This window comes from Lissotriton helveticus, chromosome 12, assembly GCF_964261635.1.
Source record: "Lissotriton helveticus chromosome 12, aLisHel1.1, whole genome shotgun sequence".
Classification (NCBI taxonomy): Eukaryota; Metazoa; Chordata; class Amphibia; order Caudata; family Salamandridae; genus Lissotriton; species Lissotriton helveticus.
The window spans coordinates 329,481,129-329,497,592 of NC_136073.1; positions in this window are offsets into that span (position 1 = coordinate 329,481,129).

Consider the following 16,464-nt stretch of genomic DNA (forward strand, 5'->3'; position numbering starts at 1 on the left):
TTATTTTTTTCCTTTTTCTTGGAGTCGCGCACCCTAAGCGCATCCTACTCGTTTAGTGCGCGGATCGTGTCCGCCATTTTAGGGTTGTTGTCTAGGATCCACGTAGGGGGTGCGACGGGTATGACTTTTCCAACGTGATTGCTACGCGACTTGTGTGGGACTTCTAGCGCATACGCGAGATGTACGTATTACGCAACGCGACAGACGCGCGGTAGCGCGTGACATCATATGCATATTGGACATGGTGGTTGCACGACTCCCGCGATTTCTTAAATGGCGAAAAAATTATTTATATATATTTATTATAAATCTTAAGACAAGAGATTATCTGAGGTTATTATAAAAATAATAGTGTTTAACTTTCTTAAAAAGTATATCACTTTTTAATGCGCGAAGTCGCGCTGGGTGCGAGCATTGTGCGAGGAGGGTGCGTGCTGAGTGCGCGAATCCTACGCACATCCTACGTGCACCCCATGTGACCTTAAAAAAAGAGATTTGATTGGTTTATTACACTTCCTATTCAAGGACTCCACCCATTTCAATCACTCTTCTTATAACTTTCTTTGGGAAAGACCTCCTAAGAAGATCTGCTGTTTTTTGCTCATTGGAAACCTGATTGACCACATCACCTTGAGAATGGCTCCAAATCCTTCTTCTTCATCAGATTCTGAAGAGTCTAACAGCCTGGAATTTGTTGCAGAACCTCCCCCTCCAGAGAGGTATTCATCTATATTGTGGAAGTTTTTCACATTCCCACCTGGACTAAAAAAGGTCAATGCGACCAAAGTAACGTGCAGAATCTGCAAAGCGTTCCTCTATAGAGGAAATCCCAACAAAAAATACTTGTGTGTGACTGCCAGAATGAAAACGCATTTGCAGACACGCCATCCAGTTAACCTTGCACGAGAGGAGATGAGAAGACTATGAGAAAATGCTCCTGCACACCAGCGGTACCAAGCACATCTGGGACAGTACCCTCAACTTCAAGTTCATCTCCATATATACGTTCCCAGTTCGCACGATTCAGGATGAGTTGTGTAACACGCGGACGTCTCATTTGTTATGGTGAACAATCGGTGAACATTGTTTGTCGTGCTGTTGACAACTACTATTGTTAGTTTTTTTTTCTCCTTATAGTTTTTGGTTCTGTTCGTACTGTTTCCCTGTTTAAAAAAAAAAAATCATTCAAAAAAGCACAATTTGAGAGAGCCCTGCTACAGGATTCAGAGTATACCGCCCTAATGAAAGAATGGATAAGAAATTTTTTGGTACTAAACAAAGGCTCTGCCCCCCCAACAGTAGTGTGGGATACCATGAAAGCAGGTATAAGGGGGGAGACAATCAGATATTCAATTAGGCGGAATAAGGCAGAGAGGGAGGAAGTAGAAACGAGAATAAGAGCAGTCGCTAGACTAGAACATGAACTTAGTAGCGCAATTAGGGTGAATCAGGATATTGTTAGTATAACATATGAGCTTGCTATGGCTAAGGCAGCGGTTGGGGAGCTTTTTGCATCTAAAGCAGCAGGGAAGTATCTGGCATGGAGAAAGGATCAATATGAGTATAGTGAGCAGATAGGCCGCATGCTAGCTGTTCGAACAAGGCAGGCTGCCACAAAGGGGGATATTTCCGAGATCAGGACTGAGAACGGTAGTGTCGCAACAACACCCGAGAGTATATGTGCTAGCTTTCGGGACTACTATCAGAAGCTATATGAAGCTGACTATATGGTTCCTAGCGAGGAAATAGAGAGGTATCTTGAGAGTGTTAGACTAGAGAAACTAACGACAGAGGACAGGGGGACATTGGAGAAGGCATTTAATAAAACGGAAATACAGAGGGCAATCTATGACTTACCATCCGGCAAAGCAGTAGGCCCAGATTCTATACCCCTGGAGTTTTACAAAACATTATTAGCAGAGATATCAGAAGAACTATATGAGATGGCTGTAAATATACAAGAGGGTGCGTTACCTCCGGAGTCATGGGGAGAGGCAACTATGATAGTTTTTCTGAAAAAAGATAAGCCCGCAACCAATCCTGGGTCTGATAGGCCGATAAGCCTAATGAACAGCGATGTGAAAATCTACTCTAAGATGCTGGCAAATAGGCTAGGAGCAGTAATTGGCAAGATCGTTTCTCCATGGCAGCACGGGTTTATCCCTGGGAGAGGAACTGCGGAACATGTCAGAAGAGTTCTTACGCTATTTGATGGCACGGCATCCTCACGAGACCCTATGGCGTTGATTCTTTTAGACGCTGAGAAGGCATTTGATAGGGTCTCGTGGGGATTTCTCTGGGCTGCGCTGGAGAAGCTGAATCTGGGGGAGGGCTATGTGGGAGCTTTGAAACCCTTATACCATAATCCAACAATAAGGGTTAGAATCATGGGGGAGATGAGTGGTATAATAGATATTGGACGAGGAACTAGGCAAGGGTGTCCTTGCTCCCCGCTACTCTTCGCCTTATATATAGATACATTCATTAGGAGGATAGAGCAGAACAGAAACATCTTGCCCATAACACTGAACAGGCATGAAACTAAAATATTAGGATATGCGGACGACCTGGCCATAACATCATGTGAACCAATATCAGCCCTAATAGAAATAGAACAGGAAGCCGCCACATTTGGAAGACTGTCTGGGTACAAATTAAATGCAAATAAGACCCAGGTAGTAATAAATCAGAAAATATCTTTAGTCGATCCAAGAGTGGTAGAGACAGCAATATATTTGGGGGTTCGCATAACCTCAGACCTTTCTAAAGTGGTATCGAAGAACTTAAGCCCCATCATAGATTAGGCCAAAATTGATTTTGACAAATTGAACAATCTACACTTAACAACAATTGGTCGCTGTAATGTCATTAAAATGGCGTTTATGCCAAAGGTCCTTTATTTATTTAGGACCATACCGCTAATATTTAACAACAGCTGGTTCAGGGAGCTAGAAAAGGTGACAAATAAATTTATTTGGGCCAAGGGCAAAACACGCCGCAGCCAAAGATTTCTGTCACTCCCAAGAGAGAGAGGGGGGCTGGCGCTACCAGATTTTAAGGCATATTATTGGGAAACGGTCCTACAATACACTAGAGGTATGCTGGGGGGGGGGGGTTATAGACAGATGGAGAGGTAGAGATGGTGTCCCAGACGTATATGAACTCGTAGTGAAAAACTCTAATCAATGGTTACTCACATATGAGGAGAGGAGCTATCACAAAAAAGCAACGTTTAAGACCTTGTCGGCTGCAAGGTCAGTCTGGTCTGGGATAAGGAGAAAATTAAAACTAGGGAGAATGAATTATTATACCCCTCTGTACGGGAACCCATCATTGCCGGGGGTATTTCACGACCCAGTTATGAGGGGCTGGGACGCACTAGGGGTTAAAGCTATCGGGGACCTTATAGGGGCCACCGGTCTGATCTCTTTTGAGCAGGCACAACGCTTATATAACTTAGGGCATAGAGACTTCTTTAAGTACCTACAAGTGAGGTCAGTTCTGCTAAAGAAACAGGGTGGAGATATGAATTTTCAAAGAATCGAATTGCTGGAATGTGTAAGGGATGAAGGGGGATCCTCCATCTCGCAATTATATGAAGAAATCTGTAAATATAAAAAGGATGATTGTGATAGAATGTATGAGAAGTGGAGAGTTAAACTAGGTTTAACAGGAAATGAGGCAGAGAAGTCATTAAAACTTTCAAACTCGGTCTTAAGAGTGGCAAATTTACAATCTCAACAATACAAGACTATGTTTGAACTCTATTACACTCCTCATAAAATAGCGCAGTGGGGGGGAAATAATGGGGGCATCTGTCCGAGATGCCAATCCACGCAAGCAGATACAATTCATATGTTTGCATCATGCCCCTCTCTGGATATATTTAAAATATCTTTGGAACAATTCTTTGCTGATTCTCTGGGGATACATTTAACTTTGACAGATGAAGTTATGATCTTGGGAGTAGTGAGGGCGGGTGTAGATGTTCTTCACCATGAGTTTTTGTATTTAGCTATGACCCTCAGCAGACTATGCATAGCCACACTCTGGAAAGATCCGAACCCCCCAACATTACAGCAATGGATCTCCCGTGTGCTGGCCATATATATCTTAGAAATGGCCCTATATGAAAAAAGAGGGAGGGAAAAAAAAGAGGCCGGGCGGAGGATATGGGCCCCAATAATTGAATGGAAAAGGAGACTGGGAGAGATTTAAGATGAAATGGGGTGAAAGTCAGATGCAATTAAGAATATATAATAATTCTTAATGACTGTTTTCTATTGTTTTTCGAGATCAATTTTTCTCACTTTTCCAACTGACTCCTCCCAGTCTAAAGCTCTTTGTGTTTTTGGAAAAAATGCTTTATTTGTTTTAAACTTGACAATAATGTTTTCTGAATTGTAAGATTGTTTTTTTGTTTCTGTTTCTCTGGCAACGTATTATAGATTTGTAATTCTGATGTTGAAAATAAAAATTACAAAAAAAAAAAAAGCACAAAAAAAATACTAAACAACAAAAAGAATAAAGTTATTTTCAGAACTAACTACTCTGGTTAAAGAAAGAGCTAAACTAGTATGCTACTGTATGAAGTGCAGAATTATAAGGAAGTGCTGCAGCATGGCACTGTAAACTGTTTAACTACAGCATGCTGTGGTACTTCCGAATCACAGGGATGCAACATATAGGGATGCAACATATAGACCTTGATGAGGAAATATCGAAAATGAGTCTTCGTTTCCTTGAAAGGGGATATCCGGAAGAAGTAATATCCGCCGCAAAATCAAGGATGATAACAAAGAACAGAGGAGAACTGCTCATACCTAACAATCAAAGGTTTGAAAATAACTTTAGCAGGGAAAGCAATCAGGATACGGAAGTGACAAGATTAATCATGGACTTTGACAAGCAAAGTAAAGAAATGAAAAAGACACTACGAAAGCACTGGGAAGTTTTGCTTCTAGACAAGACGCTGAAAGAGAAGTTGACACCCGTTCCCAGTATTACCTATCGGAAAACCTCTTCTTTAAGAGATATTCTAACCCAAAGTCATCTGGAATTGAAGGAACCTGGAAAACAAACCTGGCTAACAGCTCCTGGGTTTTGGAAGTGTTATAAGTGTAAAGCCTGTGAACATGGCGTGAATATCAAGGAGTACAAATTGAAAAATGGCCAAATGGAGAAAATAAGGGAACAAATTACGTGTGAATCCAAATGTGTGGTCTACAAACTACAGTGTCCATGTGATAAGTCCTATATCGGGAGCACGATTAACAAACTGAAATTAAGAATACTACAACATCTAAGAGCTATTAAAAACAAGTACACAAGCTACCCGATGGCCACACATTTTGCAAAATATCATCAGAGCAACCCAGCCCTATTGAAATACTCAGGGATCAAACTAAGTAGAATTTCAGAGAGAGGAGGAGATCGAACTCTTCAACTCCGAAAACTGGAATCAAGAATGATCTTGGGCATGGGAACTGAGGTTCCATTTGGTCACAATCTGGATGCGGAACTTTTTGTACATCTTTGACAATATACATATATTTTTTGTTGAGGATTAAGAACTCATATTCACAGAACATGTATAGAATAATGTAAATAGTAGAAATGAGTGTGAGGGAAATTGGACATTGTAAGGAGGTAACATTCAGAAATTGTCATATTAATGAAGAATGATTTAAACTTTTTTGTCAGGGGCAATTCTTTCAAGGAATAATCTTTCTTGGTGTACTGTAGAGCTCTTACTGAACTATCTTGAACTTCTTGTTACTCAAGGAAAGAAGTATTTATAATGGGTGACCACGATGGGATCGAATGAATTAATGTTTTGTACTTTACATGAATCCTGAAGGGTCGAAAACATCACCCGATCTGAAATCGCCATAAGATTAATAATTAGAAAGGAATAAGCATGTACACAATTGTAGAAAAACCGTCCTATATAGAATGTAAAATAGTGTAAATAGTGTACATATATACATATGAACAGACTTGGAGAAAAGAGTCCGCAAGAAGGTATCAAACTATGATTTAGTTTGTGAATATTTTTTCTTTGAAATGTACTTTACAAAATATACATAGTAACAACTTTCTGATTAGTTGTAAGAGCAAATGTACACTGAATCTGAAAGGAAAAAACCCCCCAAAAAATCGCCAAAGGGAAAAAAGGTGTATCTAAGAATACTGTAAATTTGTAAATATCATCATTTGATTTTGTGACAAAATCTGAGAAAGACATACAGTACTTTACAATGATATGAACTACCAATAATGATTGTGTAAATATGCCGTCAATTAACTGTGCAGGGTTGGCGGTCTAGATGACCAAGGAAAGGGAAAAGGGTACTTAGCACTGAGCACTTTAAAAATGGGGTCTAGACCACAGGACTCTATGGTCCAGTAGAAGGCTAGGAGTAGCCGAAACGCGTAGACCGTTAATTGATGCACTTTAATTTTCACATGGTGTGTGAATAAAATATCTTAAAAACTAACCTGTTGCAGTGCCGTGACTCCGTCCATGAAGACTTGTGGTGAGGAGAGACGAAGGGAATATATATATATATATATATATATATATATATATATATATATATTACCTACTGGCGGTCGCCAGTAGGTATATATAGTTAGGATTTTTTCTCTATGGGATTTTTGAAAATTCTATGTCTAATAACTTTGGCGTTTGTGGATGGAATTGGCTGAAATTTTCAGGAAAATGGTACATTTTGTTTCTGAGCAGCCCTTGAAAATTTGGGGGGGGTTTGTCAAGGGGGGGCCGAGAAAAAAGGGGGGTCCCAAAACGTGTTTTTAACATTGAGTTTTCCATAGGGCGGTTGGCCTCACTTTTAGCCCGAAAAGCTGAATGGATTTGCACGAAACTTGGCAAAATTGTAGGGACTGGTAGCCCGATGTGCCTTTTGTAGGTCTCAATATATGTGCTTCAGTGGATTTTGAGAAATTAACGTTCAAAAAAAGATATATATCTGTAACAGCGGACCGGGCAGAGCTCCAGTTCGCGTACTTTTCGCGCAACGGAGCTTTGTGAAGCGAAGCTGATTGGTTCTCCGGCGTCTGTAAACATTCCAAACAGTCCGTAGTGGCCGCCATCTTGTCTCTCGGTAGGATCGAGAGACAAGAGGAGGTCAAAGCGAAGGGGCAAATGACCATAAGGGGGCATAGTAGATTCTCACTGACCCCCTAGGTTTGATGTGGAGGTTTTAAAAGGGCCCCGCGGGGCAAAAAAAAAAAAAAATAATAATAATCGAACGGCTGAATGGATTTGCACGAAACTTGGCAAAATTGTAGGGACTGGTAGCCCGATGTGCCTTTGCTAGGTCTCAATATATGTGCTCCAGTGGATTTTGAGAAATTAACGTTCAAAAAAAGATATATATCTGTAACAGCGCTCCGCTTCGGAGCTTTGCGAAGCTGATTGGTTCTTCGGCGTCTGTAAACATTCCAAACAGTCCGTAGCGGCCGCCATCTTGTCTCTCGGTAGGATCGAGAGACAAGAGGAGGCCAAAGCGAAGGGGCAAATGACCATAAGGGGGCATAGTAGGCCGTCCCTGACCCCCTAGGTTTGATGTGGAGGCTTTAAAAGGGTCTCGCAGGGCAAAAAAAAAATATATCGTTTTTTTAGTTTTTTTGCGTGGAGTGCGCCCGGTTCGCGAACCGGGAAGCGTTCTGGGGAGCGTACTGTCTTGAAAATTAGTGAAAAAAGTTAGAGTAAAATAATAATTGTGAGTGATCAGATGTAGGGTAGCTCTGAGAAGAGCTTTTGGGTTTATGGTACATTTAGGTACTTATAAGTAGGTACCAATGCACAGTCTTAAATTCAAAATGAAAACTCTGTTGCCCTCATCTGAGAAGTGAACTCCATCTCCTCTGTAGATATCTTGCATGTAGTAACGCAAGGTATTGTTGTACAGGGAGCCCATTCCATGGTCTCTCATGTAAGCTGAAACAGATTTGTTTACATGCTTCCTCGACTTCTCAATTTGTGGACAAAATTGGTTTGACCACCTCCATTTCTGTCTTTGGCATATATTTGAATATACCAAGGCAGTCTGAGGAAAAAGTGCCATCAATTGCTCAAAGGTGTCCTTTAAAAGCATTTCCAGACCTACCCCAGTCAAAGTGCCCAAATCATTACCTCCACAGTGCACAATTAACAGGTCAGGTTTTGGCAAATGCATAAAGGTTTTCACCAATGGTATCAATTGGTGACATTTTAATCCTCTGTGGCCAAACCACTTAATTTCCACATCTTGTAAATTGAGGTTAGTTAAATTCCTGTTCTCAGCATACCTCTGAGCCCAATAGATATAACTATGTCCAACAATCCAGACAGAAAACATGGTGAGAGAAGGTTCTCCTGCAGTCAGATGAAGTGTGGCAATGAAATGGCAGTTGAAAAAATAAGAGTTTAAAATGAAAAAAACTGTGGAGTTTCTGTGTTAATGAAGCAGTAACAGTGATTGGTGGATTTTGATTGCTGAAAACAGAAAGTTAGGGTGCATGGATGAGTTGTTTGAAAGATGTATTTTGAGTGGTGAAGAAAAAATCATTAAATGAAAGAATGCACTGGATATGAGGTGCACTGAGAGTTCAGAGTTCAATTGCAACATTGTTGTGTGAACTTGCAAACACCAGAGGTCTTCCAAGACGTGGTTGCCATGCAGAAAAGGCATGAAATGGCAGAGGGGGGAAGGGTTTTCATTTGAAAAAAAGTAAGGGAAGAGTTTTGATTGGGTGACATGAGAGATATGTGTGAAGAATTACAGCATTTCTGTGCTTTTGATAGCTGCAGACTCTGGAGTGCATACCTTTTGCTCTGCTGAAGACAAATTGGTGTGTTTCTGAGACTGTTTTGAAACTCAAAGTATTTGCTAAGGTGAGAAAAGATTTCTTTAATTTAGATAGAAAATAGTGTGCTTTAAGGAGAAAATTATGAAGAAAGTTGTGTTTTTCAAATGTTGCTTTGTCTCAAGTGTTTTACAAATAGATTTTGTTTCTTTGAGAAATTGTAATTGGAGAAAATGTGAAGTATTAGTACTGACAGGGTTTTTATGTGCATAGGAGCTGTGGAGTGTTTTCAAATTATGACTTGTAAATCGTTTTTGAGAAAAAGCAATGGTTTTAATATTGATGACAAGGACATAATGGTGTCTGCTTCTTTATAAGGTAATTGAGAGTCTCTGATGTTATTTTTCCCATTTCAATGTAAGAAGTTTGTCTGTGGAGCAAATTGCTTGTAAATATGCTCCCACCTGTGCATGGCAAATTTAGATTTTGAATGTTTGCGTTACATAGGCATGTTAAAGGTGACTGAAACATGCTGCAAAGACAATCAAAAAACGCTTTTATGTGTCTTAAGGACATTTTAAGTCATTTCCCCATGTGCAGTGTTTTCAAATTATGAGTTGAAAATCGTTTTTGAGGTAAAGGAATGTTTTCAAAATTTATGTGCGCCATATGCCCCCAAATTTCTTTTTCAGGGGTGCAGCAGGGTGTTCTTGAGACACCCCTGCACCCTCGGAAAAATTCGTAATTTGCGATGAGGTAATTGCTAATCGCAAATTGCACCTTCATTCCTATGGGCCTCCTGCTGCATGGAAATGAATGGGTAATTTGTAATTAGCAAATAGCTCATCGCAAACTAGGAATGGTAAAGAATCGCTATTTTTTCCTTAAAGTTCGCTATTTAGGAAATGCAAAAAACTTTGATGATACATATGGCGGTTCATCTCTAACAAGATAAGAAGCATAGGGATAGATTTATGATGACTGGCGCATCACCAGGGATGTGTTAGTCATTCTGTGCCGCTGTTCCGTCACCTATGGTGTGCTGCATTTACAATGCGGCGCATCATGGGGCAAAAACAGCACAGATGCGTGACGTATCTGTGCCGTAAAGGTGGCGCATTGCTGGAGTTGTATTGCAAGTGTGATGAAGCTCCAGCAAGTCTCAGGGGTGTCCCTGTCGCAGGGTTTCTGTTCTCACACAGAACTGTGGACAGAGGATTGGAACCTCGGCGAATTAGGGTGCCCCAAAACTCACCTTAGTAATCAAAAACCCCTTAGCAAGCTAGGTACAGTGTCACATTGGATATAACAAACTCTCAATGTTTAGACAATCCAGAATATGAACTTATAGTACCTCAGGATACGTGGAACTCATGAACAGTCGGTCGTTATATATTTCTTAGAAACCAGAACATGGAGTTAAGAAGAACACATGTGTATTTGAAATGTTTATTTACTAATGCCGTCTTCTCAGGCGTAGTATCTTAGATAATAGAAGTACACATATTATCAGTAGCAAAATTACCAGCATAGTTACTAGTACATAAAAAGCGAATGGTGACAGTATGTTAACATGCTGTAAATGAATAAGAGTTAGCAACACTTATGAGCAGCCGCGGGCCGTGGAGGGAGTTACGGTGGGGCAGGGAGGCGGGGAGGGGGAGGGGCAGGGTGGAGAGGGCTCCACCCTGCCACTCCCCCTCCCCGCCTCCCTGCCTCACCGTAACTCCCTCCACGGCCCGCGGCTGCTTATATCTGACCCTCCCTAATACACATATTATATTATTTGCTAAGAAGGTCTCTTTGTGTTGGTTTAGGGCGTGCCCATACTTTAGTGTCTTAGATTTGAAGGACCCACATCAGCATACACCAGCTCTCTCTTCATGTGAACCGCATCAAGTGTTGTGTATGTGTGTTCGGCAAAGCAATATAAAACCCGCCTCATGCCCAGAATTGGCAGAAGCTGCACTTATGTTATGAGTATGAAGTCGTGGAGATCAGACCTCATAACAATTCTGTATCGTGTTGTTCTTGAAACTTCAGCAGTCGCTGTACAGATATAGTTTAACAAGCAAAGCAGATAGTAGAGCAATAACATATTATTCTCATGTAAACCACGATGAACTACTAGGTTGAAAGCTAAAGCAACAACTAAGTGTCGTGTGCAGAAGTTGCAAAAAAGGAAAAATGGAGTTTAAACCGGTAATGAGCCCATGCTAACTTAACACGGTGTAAAGATATCCAGGATCTAGATGACACTTCCCCATGATCCGGAAACGAACTGAATAAGATAATAGAAGTGGCATCTCATGAGAGCAGATTGCAACTTTATATGTGGATGGTCCGCAAGGTAAAACATTAAAAACTAGGAAAATTTAATGCTAAAGAAAAATAAAACAGCCAACTACTTTATCGAGGCTTAAGCCAATAGGCAAGCTAAATAATAAAAACTTGACAAATAAGTCAATGAATTGTCAATGAAATGCTAGTACTCAGCATATCAAACATGAAAAAGGTCTATGACATAACTGTGTATGCAAAATAAGCTGCAACAGCCTCCAATAGGAAGTCACCGTCTTCATCCGAAAAGAGTTCAGCCATCCAATTTAAAAGCGGAAAAGAACATACGTGCTCTCCCAGCACCGGATCCTCTATCACCATCAGAGGACAGCTCGGTGGGTTTTCAAGAAAGCTCTGTTCCAAGAAAGACTGTGTTGCCGCCAGTAAATTCCAGGGACCAATTAGTCCATGCATCAATGCCACAGCCATAATCCTTTCGCCAGGACAAACCAACTCGTGAGTAATGATAGGAGTCATCAGCTGATTAAAGTCGACGTCAGGAGAAACCGGTCCGTAGAGACACAAATCAATGGCCCAATCGAAATCACAGGTCAGGCAGTGAAATACAGGCTGGACACAGGTGAAGTAGGAGAATCGAAAAGATAATCCATATGCCGTGCTTAATATCGCCACCGGCATTGTGCCATAATATTCAAGCATGCGATTGCGGAACAGCGTCAGCAGCTGCAGGGCGGGAGCTTGCACAGGAGGGACATCCATATTTAAAAATGTAAAAAAGCACAAGAGCGTCCGCTGGTAATGCAAGTAAAAATGGGAATCCACCAAGCACAGTGGAAAAAATAGAATGAAAGAAAGCAGGGATGACTCCAAAGATTTTCTCAAATGAAGTCACGAGACCACTGGTAACAACTTTAAAAAAGTGCGCCAGGCCCTTTGTGGAGGACGCGTTAAAGATAGTCCGAACCATCTTGCTGAAATGGAAAGGCAAATCTGTATTTAAAAGGGTCTGCACCTCTGTACGGGTGTTCGCTATGTGAAGCACGAAAGTTTCACGGGCCGAACTCAAGGCCACCTCTCTCTGAGACAAAAGAGCTCTTATTCTTGCCATGCCGTTGAAATCTGTTCCCAAGGTTGGTATTTGTGGCCAGATTGAAAACTCCTTATGTTCATGTGTGGGAGGAAATAGAACATTTCTGCAGCAAATAACCCGTTCACTTACTGTTACGATAAAAGGAATACTTTTAATTAACCCAGAACAATCTTCATTATTGAGCATCAAATAACTACCATTTTCCAACAACTTGAACGTGGTGTTGATAGCAGGAACTGGCGTGCCTTGCAACACGCAAGCCATATTTGGTCGGTGTTTGTTGCATGAACCGTGTAACTGTATGTGCCTACACATTAGTGAATGATCTGGCGTCTCAGTGCATTCCTCTCCATTCAGATAAACTTCTTGATCATCTTTGAAACATCTGTATGTGTATGGAAGCGACCAGACCTCATGAAGAAAACCACTACCTAAAGGTGCATAACGACCTATTGGTATATATTTCATACAATTTGAAAACTTATATAAAGCAAAAGGCAGCGTTATTAAACCGTGGATAAGGCACGTTGCCAAAGCAGCCAACCTTTTGGATTTATACTGGAAATGTTAAAAGAAGAATTATGGAGTAGGGCCTGTAAATCTTTAATGGACAACCGAGTAAAATTACTCCAACCATCATATTCCTCTAACTCCGGGATAGTAGGGGTGTTTAATTTTTTAGAAGTAGCCAATCCAAAGCATTTGGTCTGGGAAATTGTTTCATTCACAAACAACATATGATTTGGGATGAGATATGCACGGTGCAAAGCCTCAGTGCCTTTTACCTGCCAGGTTCGTGAACCCCAAACTGATGTAGATCCTGGATATCTTTACACTGTGTTAAGTTAGCATGGGCTCATTATTGGTTTAAACGCCATTTTTCCTTTTTTGCAACTTCTGCACACGACACTTAGTTGTTGCTTTAGCTTTCACCCTACCTGCGTCAAGATCTATGCCTGCTTCAAGCAGGCGCAGGGTTTTGATGCAGCTTTGTCCTATCTGATTGTAAATGCGGCAGACTGTGGGTGGTAGAGCAGCGGTGCACGTTAACTGGTGCATCTCTGGGGATGTGCTAGTTAATATAAATCTGCCCCTTTCCATACATACTGAGCATGTCATGAATGATGTAATATGTGACATCATCAGCAGTGGATTACGGGTAATAGTATCTCTAGTTTACTCCCCTATAGCTGTCTTTCTTTTAACATAACTGTCTGTTTCCTTCCCTTATACTTACTGTTTTTTTGGTTCGCTTCCGGTTCGCGTACCGGCGAGCGAACTAAGAGAAATAGAGGTTGGCACAGTTCCAAATATTGTACCAATTTTTTAATACCGGGGAGGTAGTTCTGAAAAGAACTTTTTTTTTATTGTTTTTGTTGTTTTATATTTTTTTAATTATTTTTCTGAACATTTTTTTACTTTTTTTGAATTTTTCTGAACAGTTTTATATTTTTTTGGTTTTTTTTTTGGAGGGGGCAACGAAAACGATTCATTGTGAAGGGCTCAACAGGAGCAAAAAAAAAAAAAAAGAATTTATTGTTTGGGGCGTTTCGGACAAACATGAGCATGATTGTCAATAGCTCTGTTGATCAGAGTGATGCTACTTTCTCCGTAGCAAATGAATCCACTGCAATGTACGCAGACTTGTTTTACTTCACGAAATCTCGTTTGTATATTTGGCACCATCTCCCTGCCCTCTGGTCCCGTTACTTCCGGTACAACAGATCTTCTGGCCATAATAGGGAGATTATCTAGGTCGTTACGAAACTGTGCAGCACTGTAGTTGTTAGGATGCCACCTAGTCATATGGCGATGCATTGTGTAGTTTCCGAAACTGTATTTTTTGTCGGTCCCTCTGGACAGTCTATCTTGACATATAAGGCAAGTTACGTATCTTGCATTTACTTTTTTCTGACCTTTGGGAATTTAAAAAAATTGCCAAATGAAGTTTTCTTTCCGGTGAGACGTCCTGGGCTCCTCAGGCAAAAAGTGCCTCTCTTCGTGCTCTTCGTCCTGTTCCTCTTCTTCCTCTTCTTGCTGAATTATAACTTGAGCAGGTGGTCCACTCTTCCTTGGATGTGGTGGAGGTGGTGGGGAAGCACCAGCTGAAGCTACTAAAGAAGCCATTGCTCACTGGTAACAAAGGGTCTTTCTCGCACAATGATGAAAGTCAGAGTGAGGAAAGAAGGAGGGATTTTCATCATTTGGGAAAAACAATAGTTCTCAACCAATGAAAAGTGTTCATTTTAGATTATATGACCTAGTCTTACATCATTAGGAAACCAAAAGTGAAATGAACCAATGAAAAGTGTTATTACCAAGTCACATGACCTGCTGTGTTTACGTTACGCGCTTTGCAGGGCCTCCCGGTTTGCTTCCAGAAACCTGCGCTTTGCGCCTCGCTTCGCGTACCAGTTCGCTAACGTAGCACGTCATATGACGTATCACGCGACAACGCGAAACGTCATGTGGACGGGAGGCGTCACGATGTTGTTTTCTAACGCGGCAGTTGCGGTAAAGAAACGTTTACCGGCTCGCGGTCTATTTCGCGGCATCAAGGTCAGCTAACGGGAAGTTTCCTGATTCGCGAAGCGGGAACGAAGAAAAAAAAATATAAAAAAAAAAAATTATTAATAAACATATCAAATATATTTTTGGATTTAAAGAAGAATACATTTTACAGCTACAGATATTAGCTGTTAAAAAACCAATGAAATTCACTGAAAAAACCATAGGTTATAGACCATATATAGTTAGGAATTAGCATTTAGAAAACCTTATTTTACTCACACAAAACCATTGAAATTCCATATATAGTTAGTTGCACTAACTATATATCGCGCACCCGCAATCCACTGCTGATGATGTCACATATTACATCATTCATGACATGGTCAGTGACATCACTGATGACATCACTGATGACATCTCAAATGACATCACTGATGACATCTCAAATGACATCACTGATGACATCATCTAGTGTCTGTGTGTTTTTGTAAAGTTTAAATATGTTTTACATATTGAAGAATGAGTGGATGTATGGAAGACTGAGTGTGTGTGTGGCTGGCTGGGAGGTGTGTGACTCTGTGCATATCAATGTGTACTTGTATCAGTGATTGTATAAGAGAGTAAGTATGTGTTAGTATATGTGTGAAAAGTATGGTGTTCTGTGTTTAACTGTATAGATGAGGAAATCGAAGTGTGATTGATTCTTCACAGGACTGACTAGGTGTATGAGTGCATATGATAGTGTTGTAATAATGAGTGACTGTATGTATGAGTGATTGTATGGGTGAATGAGTGAATGTGTGTGTAGACGTAGGAATCAGTGAGTGCGTATGTAGTAACTGGTATTGGTGTGTCATGATGTCATCAGTGATGTCATTTGAGATGTCATCAGTGATGTCATCAGTGATGTCATTTGAGATGTCATCAGTGATGTCATCAGTGATGTCACTGACCATGTCATGAATGATGTAATATGTGATATCATCAGCAGTGGATTGCGGGTGCGCGATATATAGTTAGTGCAACTAACTATATATGGAATTGCAATGGTTTTGTGTGAGTAAAATAAGGTTTTCTAAATGCTAATTCCTAACTATATATGGTCTATAACCTATGGTTTTTTCAGTGAATATATATATATATATATATATATATAAATATGTTGCAGGTCTGTGCTTTTCTCTGCACAGCTGCTTAAACTGCAGCCATGTGGTGACATAGGCACCCTTGCACCATGGTGCAAGGATGTCCGTGTTATGTGGGGATTGTTTTTGTACAGAAAGGGACACAATCCTGCACAATAACAATCAGTAAAGGCATTTTTCTCCTTCAATTTATGCTGTGCATTGTAGCATATATTGAAAGTGAACAAATTAGAAGTGAAAACAATTCTCCTTGTTGTGCTTTGCTACACCAATTGTAGGATGGTGCTGACTGAATGATTACAGCTCTGCAAGGAGAATGCCTGACTGAATTAATGCAGTGAATGGATTACAACAGCAGTGACAGAGTGTTTGGTGGGAGTGTAAGGATACAGAGTGGGGAATTGAAGATGTGAAAGACAAGTGTGCAGGTGAATTGAAGACTGCATGCATAGTGCATAGGTGTTTGAAGTACTCCGTGACCTGAAGCCTGGCTCACTGCATGAGTACATGCACAGTGACTGAATGATTAACACTATAATGAGAGACACTGGATGAATTCAGAATTGGTTGACTTTTACTTTAGTGAATGGATTAGTACATGGT